This window comes from Suricata suricatta, chromosome 1, assembly GCF_006229205.1.
Source record: "Suricata suricatta isolate VVHF042 chromosome 1, meerkat_22Aug2017_6uvM2_HiC, whole genome shotgun sequence".
In the NCBI taxonomy this organism is placed as follows: domain Eukaryota; kingdom Metazoa; phylum Chordata; class Mammalia; order Carnivora; family Herpestidae; genus Suricata; species Suricata suricatta.
Window position 1 is genome coordinate 69,696,650 of NC_043700.1, and position 12,117 is coordinate 69,708,766.

A 12,117-nucleotide genomic window follows, 5' to 3' on the forward strand; every position below is an offset into this window, starting at 1 on the left:
GCGGCGGGGCGCGGGGGAACGTGGACAATGCAAACGCTGCGGCCCAGGGCGCCCCGCCCGGGCGCGGACCACACCGCTGCGGGCCCGCCCCGCAGCGCCCTGCGGCGTCCTTCCCAAATCGGCGGTCCCCAGGCACCGTCTGCGGCTGTGACGGGGTCGCTTAGAGCTGTCGGGAGAGACTACCAGGCCACTGTCGCCAAGTGCGATTTGAGGAAGTTTCGGGTGGTTTCTTCTTTGTTCGGGCGCGCTGGCATAGTCGGGTTTTTACCCCGGAGGGAGGGGCGGCGGGTTTGGGGAGTGGGAGTGGGGAGTCGCCGGGCCAGAGGCCTCAGACAGGATATTAGTGGAAATAATGCCGTGGTTGTCAGGAAACGCTAGTGCAGCCACATGGCTACTGCCAGTTATGCAGCGAGGATATCCGGTGGCTGCAAAGTCTGTAATTTAGAAAAGAAAGAGCTCTTCCAAGACCCGAGAGGCTGACCTCAGCGAGGCGTGGCGGTGGTGCGCTTGGCAGCGTCGAAGGAGACGGCCCAGGTTGTGACAGGTGGGGAAGCCTCTTCCTACTGCAAAGACCCTGCAAATACTCCCCATAGGATTCATACTGCAAAATTCAGCCAGCCTCTTCGGAAACATGGTTGAGGTGGAAGACGTGGTCGGTAGCCTGTTTCTAACATCAACTGGGTACTATACAGAATACCTGAAAGTGTATTTTCTAGCCCCATTATTTGATGCCTATAACCAAAAAGTATGTCTAATATCTGAGATCACTTAAGTTTAATATCATGCCTTAGCCAACGAGATCACAAAAGTATATTCAGAAATCGTTTTGCATAAACTGGAAGTATTGGCAGTCTTAAGGTGTTTTTAAACTAGTCTGCTGCTTCCAGAGCAGTCTATATGAAATTCAGAAAATAGGAGCAGTGTAGAATAAAGAGGAGAAGTGACTGGGGCCACACCTGTCTGTTTACATTGATCCTCTATTTAATTGTTTCTGGTGCCTTACAGTCTAGACAATGGAAGAGCAGTGGTCAAAATAGCAGGACAGATGTCAAAGGACTAAATAAATCAATCATGGATCCTGTTCTCCCAAGGAAAGAGTCACTTTGCACTGTCCAATTTCAAGACCTCCATTTTCTCAGTTCCTTGTCTTTTTCCTGTGTTTCCTGCCAGCATCTCCCTTTCTGCAGCAAGGATCTCAAGTCCCATCCTAGGATGTGTCTTTTTTTTTTTTTCCCTTCGTTTTACTTCTCTATGTTTGTATTTGCCTCTTCAGCTCTGAAGGTTCTCCTACCGAGTTAAGGGGCTGTCTTCTGTCAAAAAATACTTGGCGTAACACAAGGAGACAGTAACTGCACCTTCGAAGTTTGTTTTTTTAATGAATGTTCTGTTATTGGCCTATTTGTTTACAATATGTATTTTTAAGTCCTCTCATGACTTAGAAAGGAAAGCAGGCAAACATTGATGACCTAACAGGTTTCATGAAACAAGTTTAATAAAAAGTCTTGGTACAAACTTTTTTACTATTTTTTCTTATTACTAATTTTTAAACTAGCTTACTTTTTTTACTAAAAGTCTTTCCCAACTAACCAGTATCACAGAATCAAGGAAAATGACTTAAAAGAGAGAGGAAAATTGCTGTGGGCCATTATAAAACAACAGCTCTATTTTGTTCTGGTACTGAAACTTTTTGAAGGCCAGCTTGATTTTCAGGTTGTGATCTTGTGGACTTTACAAAGTGGGTAATGCTGTTTGACTGTTGTTAAAAAAGGCAGAAGCATGTATCTGGAGTGCCATGGGGTTGGAGAGGGATACAGGATTACACAGCTGTCTTCTTAGATAAATCTGACCTACTTAGCCTTCTCTGGAGGTATTTTTCATGCTGACTCATGAACAACAGGAAAGCTATGGCCCATTAAGTAGCATCCATGTTTTGAAGTAAACTTATTCTCCAAAGAAGACTCCTGTGTCATTGATGCCATCATTTGTCTGTAGGTAATAAATATTCTTTTGTCACAGAATATTAGAGCTGGAAAATTTTGACTATTATTAAATAATAGCCCAGTTGCATCATTTTACAGAAGGAGAAACTAAAGCCCAGAAAGGATAAGAAATATCCAAGTTACAGTAGCAAAGTTATGGAGAAGTATGTGTAAATAATGTCAACATAAAAAAATTAATGGAAACATGAATTAACTCAACACGCAAATTATATACACAAAACTAAGCATGGAAGAGGCACTGAGAAGATAGCTTACTGGAGTTTATCACTTTTTTAAAGTGTACAATGTGATGATTTAATTATGCATTGCAAAGTGATTACCGCTATCAAGTACATATGCACCCATCACCCCACATAGTTACCTTTGTGTGTGTGCAGATCTACTTTCCTGACAGATTTCAAATATACAGTCGAGTATTATAAACTCTAGTCACCATGTTAAATATTAAATCCCCAAAACTTAAAAAAATTTTTTTCTTTAATTAAATCCAAGTTAGTTAACATATAGGTAATAATGGTTTCAGGAGTAGAATTTAGTGATTAATCATTTACATACAATACCCAGTGTTCATCACAAGTGCCCCCCTACACCCATTACCCCTTTAGCCCATCCCCCCACCTGACACCCCCTGGAGCAACCCTCAGTTTGCTTTCTGTATTTAAGAGTCTTTTATGGCTTGCCTCACTCTTTATTTTTATCTTATTTTCCCTTCCCTTTCCCTATGTTCATGTTTTATTTCTTAAATTCCACATAAGAGTAAAGTCATATATTTGTTTTTCTCTGACTTATTTTCCTTAGCATAATATATTCTAGTTCTATCCGTGTTGTGTAAAATGGCAAGATTTTATTCTTTTTGATTGCAAAGTAATATTCCATTGTGTGGAATATTATTCATTCTTCTTTATTCATTCATCAGTCGATGGATATTTAGGCCCTTACCATAATCTAGCTATTATTAATAGTGCTGCTATAAACATTGGGAGAGTTTGTCAATTTTAAGTTAGATCCACATAAGTTGATTTTTTTTTTAATTTTTTTAATGTTTTATTTATTTTTGATACTGAGAGAGACAGAGCATGAGAGGGGGAGGGGCAGAGAGAGAAGGAGACACAGAACTGGAAGCAGGCTCCAGGCTCTGAGCTGGCTGTCAGCACAGAGCCCGACGCGGGGCTCGAACCCACGAACATGAGATCTGACCTGAGCCGAAGTCGGAGGCTTAACCAACTGAGCCACCCAGGCGCCCCCACATAATTTGATTTAAACACACACACACACACACACACACACACACACACACACCTTACCTACGGGGCACCTGAGTGGCTCAGTCAGTTGAGCATCTGACTCCTGATTTCTGCTCAGGTCATGATCTTGTGGTTTCATGAGTTCGAGACCCTCATCAGACTCTGCACTGACTGCATAGAGCCTGCTTGAGATTCTCCCTCTCTCTCTGCCCCTCCCCCACTTGCACTCTCTCTTTCTCAAAATAAATAAACTTAAAAAAATAACACACACAAACCCTTAGGAGCACCTGGCTAACTGAGTCAGAAGAGCATGCAACTCTTGATTTGGCATTGTGAGTTCAAGCCCCATCTTGGGTGTAGATATTACTAAAAAATTAATTAAATAAACTTAAGACACACACACACACAAGATTGATTAAGTCTACACTTATTTTAAAATATACAAGAAACTATACAAGATGTTGACCATGCTTTTGACTTACTTAACCCTGTTTTTTTTTTTCCTTAATGAGTATAGATGAAAACCAAGCAAGTCTGTAAATGTGAGTTACGTCTCAACACATTCTACATAAAATTGCCAGTGAAGCATTAAGTCCAAATCCCCTGTCTCCAGTCTAAAGAAGATTCAACACACTAGGTCACACAGTTGGTTGTGAAGACTGAATGAGATGCTATGTGGTAAGCATCTGGTGTACGTGCTCAATAAATGCTAGTAATGATATTATCATGCGTGCACATTGTGGGGATATGCCAGACCTTTCCTGAATATGGTAAATTTGATACTGATACTCAGTTATTTGAATTACCTATTCATTATCCCTGATCCTTTATCACACAGACATGCTGGAAATGGGAATGCTTAATGAAAGTGTACGTGTAACAGGTGTTTGCTGTCTATTCATTTGGGCTTCACCCCAACCATGACCACAAAACCAAGGGTTGCATCAAACAACCACTGCCATCATTGCTAGGATCCTAGCCTCATCTTCCCTGGGAGGCAATGTCCAGAGGGATGGCTCTTGAGGAAAGCAGGAACCCAGTGGTTCTGGTCAGGTACTCTTAAGATGCACATTGTCCCCTTGAGTTAAGGGATCCCAGCATACACTAACTTTATTCCATTTCATGTCATTCAGGAAACCTCGATTAGGTGCACTGGATAAAGGTTCTCTCCTTTCTCAAACGACTCTGTGGTGTTAAACAATGGTCCTTCTCCATTATGAAAATACCAAGCATCAGTATTCACAGTTAAAAATAGTCATCTATTTTTTTCAAAACTCATGAGACTGTACAATGAAAAGGATACATTTCATGGTATATAAATCAAAGTAAAAATGATAAAGTTTTTAATTAAAAAATGAATTTTTAAGATATTAAAGACAAAACTTTAAAAGATGGGCTAGACTGTGATTCATACAGGATGCCTTGGATGTGGTCATGCTAAATATTTAATATGATTAAATGATAGTAAATATGATACAAAGGTGAAAAACAAAAAAAGTAGTTACCTTCTCAGTCTACACTGTGACTTGGCTTAGTTCTGATCAATGAGACACATACAGACCTCTACTAACACGGCTCTGAAGAAAGCTATTGCTTTCATGATGAAAAAGAATAGACTCAGCTAGTACAGGCCTTTTACTCTGTGTCCTCTTCCTCCTGGACTACAGATGTAATGCCCAGATGTTTGCAGCCATCAGACAAGCCTGAGGAAGAAAGCTACCCATTAAGGATAATGGATGGGAAAGATGGAAGTCTGGAGCCTTGATGGAATTATGGAATTGCCAGATTATCCGCTTTCATTTATTTTTTTTAAAGATTTATATATTTCTGAGAGAGAGCATCCAAGTGAGGAAGGGCAGATAGAGGGAAAGAAGATCTAAAGTGGGCTCCATGCTGACAGCACAGAGCCCTGTGTGGGACTCAAACTCACAAACCATGAGATCATGACCTGAGCCAAAGTCAGACACTCAACCAACTGAGCCACTCAGGTGCTCTTAGATTATCTGCCTTTAGGTAACGTGTTCAGTAAGCAAAAGTGGCCCCTTCTTGCTATAGTCAAGCAAGTCTGTTACTTACAGCTAAAAACAATTCCAAGTGAAAAAAGTCAACCAAAACTGAAATGAAAGTAAACAGTCATTATCAATAACCAGTTGCAAAGGTATTAAAAGAATGCTCACTTAACAAGGGAAAAATTGCAAACTAGCAGGTGGTTTATTTTACAGGTGCATTTTACTATCATGCATCATTTTCTATCAAATTAGGAAAATAAATAAAAGCAACAAAAGTAAAAAAAAAAAAAATCTGATGCCTCCAGAGAAACTCTGCTTGTCACTTAGCATACTAGTTTATTCTCCAAAGGACAGTGCCATCACCAGATACATCACATTAAGTCTATGTGAATGGCACCCGTGACACGTGTGACATACAGCTCTGAGTGCTAACTCAGAGGATTTTCCCCTCCTCAGTCTGCTTTGCAGCCTCTTCCCTCTCTGTTCAACCTCTAAAAGTAAGAATACTCCAGGGCTTGGTCCTGGGTGCTCTTCATACTTTCTCCTTCTGGATAGACTCATCCAGCCCCAAATCTTTAATATCTAAAAGCTAATGAGTCCCAAGTTATCATTTTAGCCTTAACCTGAAGTTCACGTTCATATTCCCAGCTGCCTATTTGTCATCTGCACCTGAATGCTGAATAAGCCTCTCAAACCTAACATGTCCTACTTGCTTCTACATATCCAAACCTGCACATCCCCAGTCCCCCTAACTGCGAGTACGTTGCAGTACCCTCTACCCAGTTCCTCAAGCTAAAAGGTCACCCTTAATCCATATTTCCTTTATACTCTTTAAATCTATCTAGAACATTCCCCATGCTTATCCTTTCTGAACCACCACACTGACGTAAGAGTGCATCATCCCTCACATGGACTCCTCCAGGTGTCTTCTGCTGGTTTCTCTGCTTCCACTCTCACCCCTACATCTGGTTTTACAACAGCCAAAATTATCTTTTAAAAACAGAATTCATCGGGCAGCATTCCATCTAACAAATGGAAAATGCTCTCAGGAGTCATAAAAATTAAAAAAAAAAACCCACAGAATTCAGATTATGTACAAATCCATCCAGTGGTTTCCTAGAAACTTAGAATAAAATCCAAACTCCTACCCTTATCCTGCAGGGAAGTGAGATCTGGCTCCTCCCCACCTTTCTGATCGCACCTTCTATCAGTCTTCCCCTTGATAGCTGTTCTTCAGCCCAGGGGCCTTTGTGTTCCCCACGCCCACCAGACTTGACCCCCATCTCAGGGCCTTCACACTTGCTATTTCCTCCATGTGGGAAGCTCTTTGTCTGATTGGCACACATCTGGCTCCTTCTCATCGTTTACATAGGGCTGCTAAGTATGGTTGGGGTAGGGGTAGGGACTGACATCAGCTCTGTGATTGACCAAGCCGCGCTCTGGCTCACAAGGATGCCCGCAGTGAGAAGGCACGGATGGATGGCCAAAGCCATGCCTGTTCTGTGTCCTCCTGGATGGACGACCTTTTTCCAAAATGTCATCTCTTATGTCTAAGAAGAAGGGAGAACAAACAGTCACTGGGCACTGATTTTACATGCATGTCTTATGTAAAAACACAACATGACTAGTCTTATTGACCCCATTTTACATGTTAAACACTGAGATTGAGAGAAGTAAATTGTTAATGCAGAGTTAAAATTGGACTCTAATTCCATTGTACCATACTGTCTCTAAATATGAAGGAGCAAGAACCCACTTTGAAGCTTCCATTTTTTTCATGTTTTAATTCTACTTCTTATTTTCAGATTCTTGTAGGAAAGTTAGAACAATCTACAAACGTGCAACTGTAGTCAAGAATAAATTACTATTGCTACATATAGATACAGAACATACCTCACCTATATATCCTCCAGGTAATAAATTAAGATCAATATGAAATCCAGTAAAACCTGCCATTTTACTTTTGAGTCTCCACACTTTTGTAGTTCTTATCCTTCTGACTTTTGTACTTACATACTTGCTTATAGTCTATTTGGGAGTGTTATCCGTATAAACTTCTAAAATAGTGGCTGTATTAACTTATTTAATTATTTATACTTATTAAAATCTAGTTGGGAAGTCCAATGAGTATGATTTGTTTTCTCTTCCTTGCTCACTTTTTTCTTTCTTGTTGTTTTTGAAAAGATATAAGAGTAGACTTCAGAAGTTTGGCAAGGAACACAATTCTGTAAACTGAGTCAATTTCTTGATGGGTTATCTTGGAAAAATATTTTTTAAGGTCCCACCTAAGCTATAAAGCCAGGCCACCCCTTAATCTGGGAAGCAGAAACAGTAAGTACTTTTTCAAATCATTTCACAGTCTGAAGTGATTCCTTGTAACTCAACTTCCTTTTCTAGAAATAATAAGAGATAACCCTCATATAGTGCTTATGACATGCCAAGCCCTATCCTAAGTCCTTCGCATATATCAAGTCATTTAATCCTTCTAACAACCCTATGAAGTGGGTATTATTATTATCCCTGTTTTACAGATGGAGAAATTGAGGCACAGATAGGTAAGGTATAATTTAGTTGTCCATGGTCACAAACCACTAAAGGTACAAAACTGAAATTTAAGCCCAGGCGTCCATTTTTGGAACCTGTGCCCTTGACCACCAGAGCAATACTATGTTTATACCTTCAAGTGATTGGGAGGGTAATTATGATCACTTTTGTACTATTGGTGAGCATTAAGAAATGTATGCAAAATACACTGAAATTGGAGACACTGAAAGAAAAGGCCATCATGGCACCAAAAATCTAACAAATTGTTAAGAGGATGTCAGTAGCAAATAGCCAACTTCTAGTCACAGAACTTACATTCAATGGCATTCCCAAGTCATGGAAATGAGTCTATCTAGGCAAGGTAATCTTGATATGTTATATGAATTAAGTTATATGAACCCATGTTGGCTGAAGAAGTTCCCCAAACTAATACCATATACTACTTTCCACAGTTAGATAGAATCTTAATGGTAGTAGGTTTTCAACAATACTTATATGACTCACTCACCTGAGCATTTCAACTGCAGTTTTGGAAAATATGCTTCACAACTTTGAACAAAGCACTTCACCTCCCTGCATCTGTTTTCTTACCTGTAAAATGAAGCCATAAAACAGTATGATCTTTAAGGCCCTTTCCATGTCTAACATTATATGATTTTCTGTCCAAACCTGCTAGCTTGGAAACAAGAAGCCTGAATGTCTTTGGTCATCACTTCTTACTACTGCAAAATCCACTGAGTAAAGCAACTTCACAGCTTCCTGAACCTGCGTGCTTTCAGATTACAATCATGTTAAGTTTGGCATTTAAAGTTCAAATAAAAAGTTGCCCAGTCAGCAGCAGGGAGCCAGATGTCATGGAGAAGAAGTAGTAAAGGGGGATCTGTTCCTTCCTTAGTGCACACCTGACTTGCCAGCGTAGGGCCACTTAGCAAAGCATACAGTCAGTAGAATCTAATGTCCTATATGGTCTGCAGTAAGTTACTTAACCTCTCTGTGCCTTAATTTCTCTTTTGTAAAACACAGATGATAATCATCTACCTCATAAATTGTGGCAGAGAAATGAGTCTCTCTGAGCCTGGAGAGTAGTGCCTGGCACACAGTAAATGCTATATAATGTTTTGTTATTGCTCTTGTTTCCTATATTAAGAGAAACAAAATGAGAACCGGAAGAAGGTAAAGCCTGAGTCAGGATGGGCACCCAAGAAAGAAGCTTAGGCAATGGCCCATAGAAGTCTTCTGCCCCGTTACCTTTACTACCAGGACAGTATGAAACGAAAGCCCTCATATTGTGAAAATGCCCCCATTTCAGTTCTTCCATTTAAACACATGTTTAGGGGCACCTGGGTGGCTCAGTTGGTTAAGCATCCGGCTTCGGCTCAGGTCATGATCTCACAGTCCGTGGGTTCTAGCCCCACGTCAGGCTCTGCTGACAGCCAGCTCAGAGCCTGGAGCCTGCTTCGGATTCTGTGTGTCCTTCTCTCTCTGACCCTCCCCTGCTCATGCTGCCTCTCTCTGTCTCTCATAAATAAATAAAAAATATTTTTAAAAAATAGACACATGTTTAAATTCCAGGCTCCTGAGCCAATATAGGGCTTCCTTACTTTTCCTCCAGCTACAAAGTAAAGCCGACTGCTAATTGAAAAAGAAACATCTCGGGTAAGTTCTGATCTGTTTATGTTTGTATAATCTCCCTGCCTTTTCAAGAAATAATAATAATAGGAGCAAACACTGACACAGGCAGAGGTGAAGTAACGCCTGAAGGTCACAGAGCTAAGCGGTAGAGCCAGAATTCAAACCAGGCTGTCTAGCTCCAGAGTGTGCACTTGTGTGCTAGTAACCACGACGTTTTGCTGCATCACAGACTACATTCAGTGTTCGTGTGTGTGTTTGAAGAAGAGAATAAAGTATACCCGGAAGGACTTGAATACCTGCTGCATCATTGAAAAATGACTTGCACAGAGTGCACGACGTCTGACTCTGCATCATGCTAAATGGAGGCTCCCTGTGCACCTGGCTCAGGAAAGAAGCTGCAGACACATGATCACGGAGGCCCTCCACTAGTGTAGTGAATTCGTTCCGTGCAAAGCACAACCCTCCCACGCCCCTGGCTGGTCACAGCAGCCTGTACAGGACAGCAGGCCCTATGGCTCAGAAAGAGAACCCAAGCAGGAGGCAAACAGAGGCACGGGATGCAACCTGAGGCTCGTCAGCTGCCAACAATAGCTTGGAGGTAACAGTAGAAACATCCTCAACTGGAGTGCAGCCATGAAGTCCGAGGACTCCAGCCGGCAGGAGGCAAAGGGGCAGAATCACAAACAGCTGGTGCCTGAACCTCAACCAGTGGCCACCACGACTGCAGCCAGAAGGCTGCGTGGAAAACCTCCAGCCTCAGCCGCTGCTCTTCGAGAGGTCTGGATCCCCAGAAAGTAGCGAGAGGTGGAAGAACACTGTCCAGAACTCGCGAGACTGAGGTTCCGGACCTAGCTGGCTCCGTGCTCTTCTGCGGTATATACTTACATGCTTTAGAAAGGTACAGAACACATATGCAGTTTCCTCCATAAGCGGCACATTAAACTGGAAGTTGTAGGTCAATTACTTGGAGTGTTGGAGGTTACTAAATTGGTTAAGAGACGTTGGCAATCACCTGGGTATGAAGAAAAAAGCATCTACGCTAATGGCAGTGGCAGCTATTTTGGTAAATAGCAATCAAGAGGTTTTCCCCTGCCAACTTATAGGCAAATTCTTTTGAGTCGGCACAATAGATGTGAAGGAAGGACCAATCCCATTCCCGTTGGAAATTATTTTTGTTATATATTAAAAATTACCTTGGTCCTGAAATCTCATATTGATAGATTAGCCTCAGTGCAAATTAAGATAACTCTGCAAAATCATTTTATGATGATTAAATTAACAACAGTAAACACCCCTCCCCCCCCCCCCCAAAACCCACAAAGAAACAAATCATTATAAAACCCAGTTTGGGCAAGATTCAAAGAAGCCAACTTTTTACATTGCCAGGGACAGGATGAGTTGGTACTTTTTCTTAAAGGCAGCCCAAAAACAGAATAAGAGCCATAAAAATTACCATAGCCTTTGAAATTTATTTTGGGGAAATAATTTTAAATAAAGAATATTTTGTAAGATACTTATAGCAATGTTATTTAATGGCTCCAAAATGGAAACAGTCCAAATAAATCCAAAAATGTGGAAATGGCAAAGATGACTATGATAGATTTGGTACAATAAAAAGTACATAAATGGATTTTTCAAACACCGGAAAGAGAAAAAAGCACACATACATCAGGTTGGAAAAGAAGGGATTTCTAGGCAATGAAAGCAGGAAGGGGTAGAAGACAGTGTCTCGTGTGGGCAGAATGGGGGTTCATGAAAGAGTAAGGAGGTCGCAGCTCTACTAGGAAGGGATATAAGTGCCAGGGTCAAGGATGAGCTTTTTCAATTTAAACACAAACCGAAGAGCCCACGAGAAGCCATGATCATAACTAGTTTGTGTATGCATTTTTTTATTGAATGACTTTAAATTTTTAGTTGTGAGGAGAAAACTTGTGCATGGTTTAATAGGAAGACCGTAAAGCAGGTGGGCCCGGGGCAGCCGGTGTTGGGTTACCTAAATGGGAAAGGGGACCAACAACTGGATTTTCCTCTGCATTTTGAGTAAGCAGATAACTTAAAGAGGTCCCTGAAGCAAGAAGCTGGTACACAGGCCAGTGGCTCAAAGAGAGCAGGGTTCTGAGCAGGAAATGGCTAAGACAGTCTCTAGCTGTCAGAGGAAGGTGAGGCAATGAAGGCAAGACTGTTGCCCACTTAGTAAGACCAAGATACTTCAGATCACCTCTGAAGAAGCCCAGATGCTATCTTAGAACAAAAAGGTAAGAGGCCGAGAGGGTTAGACGAAATAACGTGTGTAAAAGTGCTTTGCCGACTGAGAGCTGCTTTATAAATACTTGCCCTGGAGACAAGGGCTTGACTCTGAAAAACAAAACAGAGCAAAATAACAACAACCAAAAAAAGATTGCAAAATTACCAGTGTATTTTTTAACTATAATCTCAAATCAATAATTTCATAGATTCTTATAGTTCGGATTTTGAAGAAGAGTTGGTAAAATCATAATCTTTTTTCTATTTGAAACTGTGATTTTATCTTGACCATTTAACCACTTTGGCTCTTTCCAGATTTTTGGTAATCTATAAGCCAGTACTAAGTAAACTGATCATGTTGTGAATTAGTGAAACAGTCTGAAAACACCAAAATCGGCCACAATTGGCTCAATGATTTTTATAGTATTAATCTTTTTTTTTTTT

At 40.9% G+C, this 12,117-nt stretch overlaps 1 long non-coding RNA gene across 2 annotated transcripts in view; it reads left to right on the top strand.

Moving 5' to 3' along the window:
• Positions 1-68: 68 nt before the first annotated feature.
• LOC115303765 overlaps positions 69-12,117 on the top strand; it is a 19,664-nt gene continuing 7,615 nt past the window's right edge. The window contains exons 1-5 of one of the 2 annotated variants that reach the window (XR_003914239.1): positions 69-200; positions 369-544; positions 3,762-3,922; positions 7,059-7,166; positions 9,410-9,453. This is a non-coding gene — a long non-coding RNA (uncharacterized LOC115303765). The remainder of the gene's footprint in view (positions 201-368; positions 545-3,761; positions 3,923-7,058; positions 7,167-9,409; positions 9,454-12,117) is intronic. The other variant, XR_003914249.1, reaches the window with a different exon arrangement.